The sequence below is a fragment of the Manihot esculenta genome, chromosome 10 (genome assembly GCF_001659605.2).
Source record: "Manihot esculenta cultivar AM560-2 chromosome 10, M.esculenta_v8, whole genome shotgun sequence".
NCBI lineage: Eukaryota > Viridiplantae > Streptophyta > Magnoliopsida > Malpighiales > Euphorbiaceae > Manihot > Manihot esculenta.
The window spans coordinates 14,253,630-14,259,112 of NC_035170.2; positions in this window are offsets into that span (position 1 = coordinate 14,253,630).

Sequence of the window (5,483 nt, forward strand, 5' to 3'; positions counted from 1 at the left end):
AAATCGCCTTTACCTTATTTATCTTGATCTGGCCGAAATTGTGGTATGTTTCCTTTTTCATCCATATTGCCTTACCTATCTCAATTGATTGCTGTAATTTATGGGAATCAATTTTGAATTTTGAATTTGGTTGAATCCAGATTAGGAGATAAAAGAATTTCTGCCTATTTCCTAAAGTGCACATTTAAGGAAATTGAATCTAAATTGATTTGATGTCAAATCCTTCTTTTAACACCAGAATTTTCGTCCATGTTTCTGATCTGAGAGAAATTTATATTTTTTTTTCTGATTCTATTTGTGGTGTTTTGATACTTGCCTTTTTGGGTAGATTTAAGCAGATCCATATTTAATTTGCGTTGAAGTGAATTAAATTCAAACTTTTGTCCAGATTCGTCTTTATTTCAATTCAAAGTTTCTTTTTGGTTTAAGCTTGCTTTTACTTCCTTGACATTGCTGGAGTATTGTTTGCTTATATCTATACTCTAGGTAATATTTTTCAAGTAGCACAAAACCTAGTTCATGTGTTACTTTCCAAATTGTCAGTGTCTTCTTTCTAGTTTTTGCGCGCTTCGTTCTTTCTTTAGGTTTTTTTTTTTTTTTCTTTAAACGCACCTTGTGGTTAGGTAAGGAGAAAAACAAATAAAACCCTAAGACACTCTTCTTGGGCCTGACTTAAACACATAAGACCCAAGCCTAATCACACACTAAAATAACATATAGGTATTAAAATATAAGCCCACAACATGGCCCAACACTCTACAACTTAAAAGATAAAATATGGCCAGAATACAAGCCCAAACAAAACTAAAATAAAACAAGTGTTTAAATAATAAAACTAGCAAGCCCATCATAACAAAGTTGAATCTTCACAAAAGCCTTACTTGATCTTCACTTTAGGCTTTCCTTTATGTAGTTTTAGCCCATAGGTTTGATTAGGCTCCCTCAGCCTATGATTGCAAGTGTTGCACCAAATCTGTCCCATATGAATTAAAGCACGCCCCAAATATATATGGATTATATGAATATGATTTTGAACTACTCTTGGATCCATTGGAATGATATAAGTTTGCTCCACACCATTGTTAGAAATTTGTCCTATTGGATCCGTATCATTTACTATATAAGGATAGGAAACAATTGTAAGAGGCGGCTTTTAATCAAAACTTTTTAGAATTTCTTTCATGACATAGGAGGTGGGTTTGACGCGGAACCCTATGGCACAAGCCTCAAACCCACACGCACAAGTAGATATGGAATCCAAAGATCTGATAAACCCACCTCCTATGGCACCCCACACTTAGAGAAGCTGAAACACCAATGATTGAAGGATTTAGATGAGAATCTGACAAACGCCACAACAAATAGTTGATAAGTTAATCGAGATTCCTGGTGCAATTGATGAAAGCAAATCCTCACTCTCACTCAAAGCAATACACGCCAAAGGCATGAAAATAATTCTGATAATTTGATTTCAAAGCTCTCTCTTACAATTGTTTCTTATCCTTATATAGTAAGGAGAAAAAGAAATAAAACCCTAAGACACTCTTCTTGGGCCTGACATAAACACATAAGACCCAAGCCCAATCACACACTAAAATAACATATAAGTATTAAAATATAAGTCCACAACATGGCCCAACACTCTAAAACTTAAAAGATAAAATATGGCCAGAATACAAGCCCAAACAAAACTAAAATAAAACAAGTGTTTAAATAATAAAACTAGCAAGCCCATCATAACAAAGTTGAATCTTCACAAAAGCCTTACTTGATCTTCACTTTAGGCTTTCCTCTATGTAGTTTTAGCCCATAGGTTTGATTAGGCTCCCTCAGCCTATAATTGCAAATGTTGCACCAAATCTGTCCCATATGAGTTAAAGCACGCCCTAAATATATATGGATTATATGAATATGATTTTGAACTACTCTTGGATCCATTGGAATGATATAAGTTTGCTCCACACCATTGTTAGAAATTTGTCCTATTGGATCCGTATCAGGGTTTATCAAATCTTTGGATTCCGTATCTACTTGTGTGTGTGGGTTTGAGGCTTGTGCCATAGGGTTCCACGTCAGATGGTATCAGAGCCAAAGTAAGATAAATTCTTATTTATCTCAGGATCTAGAGTTATTTTTTTGAGTTTTCTTTTCTTCATTATTGATTTCGGCGAAAGCTTTTGTATTCATGGCTGCACCTTCTTGATAAATTATCATATAATCTCTTTTGGAAGAAAATTCGAAATCCCAAAAAAAAAAAAAATAAAGAAAAAAGAATCGCCTTTGCCGTATTTATCTTGATCTGGTCGAAATGGTGATATGCTTCCGTTTTCATCTATATTTCCTTACCTATCTCAATTGATTGCTGTAGTTTATGGGAATCAAGTTTGAATTTTGAATTGGGTTGAATCTAGATTAGGAGACAAAAAAAATCTGCCTATTTCTTAAGGTGCACATTTAAGGCAACTGCATCTAAATCGATTTGGTGTCAAATCCATCTTTTAATGCCCATTTTCGTCCATGATGCTGCACTGAGTGAGATATTTTTTTTTAGACTATTTGTGGGGTTTTGATACTTGCCTTTTTGGGTAGATTTAAATAGATCCGTATTTAATTTGCGTTGAAGCGAATTAAATCCAAACTTTTGTCCAGATTCGTTTTTATTTGAATTCAAAGTTTCTTTTTCAGGTTTAAGCTTGCTTTTGCTTCCTTTACATTGCTGGAGTATTGTTTGCATGTGTCTATACTCTAGGTGATATTTTTCAAGTAGCACAAAACCTAGTTCATGTGTTACTTTCCAAATTGTCAGTGTCTTCTTTCTAGTTTTTGCGCGCTTCCTTCTTTCTTTAAGTTTTCTTCTTTATTTCATTAAACGCACCTTTTCGTTAGTTGGTTGACCTTATTTTCTGAAGTGCAATTGAAGAATCAGCAAAAGGGTGGTAAGTGTGCAGACACTTGAGTGCTTTCCTTTCTAACACAATATTTGCTAGTTCTCTATGTTCTTTGCTGATTTAAGGTAGGATGAGTAAAGACAAGAATGTGGTGGATAGTACTGGTGAGAGTGAATCGGACATGGGTAACGATTATGAGATCTTTAAGAAATCAGTTAGTGGTGAGTTACAAAGGCTGGAGAGGGAGAGGGAGGCTTCGGCCTTGACCACAAAGGGGAGTGAGAGCTTGAATTCTGACGCGGAACCCTATGGCACTTAATCCTCAAACCCCGTCGCACCTCTGATATAGATTCCAAGAACGTGGATAAACCACCCTCTATAGCACCCTAAGCTTAGCGAAGCTAGAACACTAATAACGGAAGGATTTTGTAGAACGGATCAGAAGAACGCCACAATCGAAATTGATAAGTTGGTCTGATTCGTGATGCAATCAATGAAAGAAGCAAACTCTCACTCTCTCAAAGAAGGCCGAAATTTGCATAAAGCAAATCTGAATTAAATTTGTCAAAAAAAACAAAAAAAAAGTGTCTGATATAAGAATTTAAGGCCTTATTTATAGTGTAAGGCAAAAACCTAAACCTAGTTGGAAAAGGAAAACAAATACTAAGTCAGAATTCCTATCCCAACAGGGAAACAAGCTAAAATAACAAAAATAACTGCCAAGTCTTTAAAAACCAACCACATTCTCGTATGCCTCAATAGTTCCAGCAGAAACCACAACCTCAGGGACGAAACCACAACCTGCTTATGGTTCGGGCTGATTCTCCACTATCTTCCTCCATGATGTGCCCCAAAATTAACTTCCACAAAACACAAAAGTATCTTCGGCTAACTGAATGTCGCGAGCGCGACTTTGATAATGGTAGCGAGCGCTACAAATCTTCAATTTGCTTCTGCTTCATCCATGCATACACTCAGCAACGTAATCAGCTTCGAATGACCTTCAAGTTCCTTCTCGCACTTATCCCTAGCAATTTCAGTCATCTCTCTTGTAATAAATTCTTGAATATGCAATCCAAGAGTAACGCCGTACTTCCTTGCTTTATTCCTTGTCAATGGTCCTTGTTGTAGCTCCAAGGGATCCTTGCCTTGCTTCCCATGCTGGTTCACATCATTCTCCCCTTCTTTAAAAAGATTTGTCCTCAAATCACGCGCATCCAGCTTATTCTTCCTTTGATTTGGGAACCTCTCCTTGCGAAAATGCACCCAAACCCACTCTCCAGGAGCAAACACCATCTTCTTGCGACCCCTATTCGCAATATCAGCATACGTCTTGTTCTTTTTCTCCATGTTAGCTCGTGCTTTCTCATGCAAAGCTTTCACCAAGTCAGCTTTCTTCTCTCCATCTAAACTTACAAGTTCATTAGAAGGTAATGGCAAAAGATCAAGAACAGTTAGTGGATTAAAGCCATAAACTAGCTCAAATGGCGAATAACCTGTAGAAGAATGAATAGAACGATTATAAGCAAATTCAATAAAAGGTAAACAATCTTCCCAAGTAGCCAAATTCTTACCCACTATAGATCGCAATAACGTACCAAGAGTACGATTCACAACTTCAGTTTGCCCATCTGTTTGTGGATGACAAGTAGTAGAGAATAAAAGCTTAGTTCCTAGTCTACTCCACAAAACACGCCAAAAATGGGACAAGAACTTTGTATCCCTATCAGAAACAATAGTCCGAGGCACTCCATGTAAGCGCACAACATTGCGAAAGAACAAATCAGCAACAACTTTCGCATCATCAGCTTTATGACATGCAATGAAATGTGCCATCTTACTAAACCTATCAACCACCACAAAAATACTATCTCTACCTCTCTTAGTTCTAGGCAAACCAAGCACAAAATCCATGCTAATATCAATCCAAGGAGAACTAGGTACAGGCAATGGCATATAAAGACCATGAGGCATAGACTTAGATTTCGCCTGTCTACATGCAATACAAGCAGAACATAACTTCCCAACATCCTTACGCATAGATGGCCAATAAAAATGCTCAAACAGAATATCATAAGTCTTAGACACACCAAAATGCCCCATTAAACCACCACAATGAGATTCCAAAACAAGCAATTCACGCATGGAACATCTGGGCACACATAATTTATTTCCCTTAAATAAATATCCCTCATGCCTATAAAATGAATTAAAAGCTCCTTGTTCACATGCAACATAAACATTGCCAAAATCAACATCACCAACATACAAGTTCTTAATATACTCAAATCCAAGCAACTTAGAACTCAAAACAGAAAGTGATGTATATCTCCTAGACAACGCATCAGCAACAACGTTATCTTTACCTTGCTTGTACTTAATCACATATGGAAATCTCTCAATTCGTTCGATCCACTTACCATGCCGTTTGTTCAACTTACCTTGGCCCTTCAAATGCTTGAGGGATTCATGGTCAGTATAAATCACGAACTCCTTTGGCAGCAAGTAATGCTCCCACACGTCCAACGCCCTCACCAAAGCATGTAACTCCTTGTCATATGTAGAATAACTCAGTTGTGCACCATTGAGTTTTTC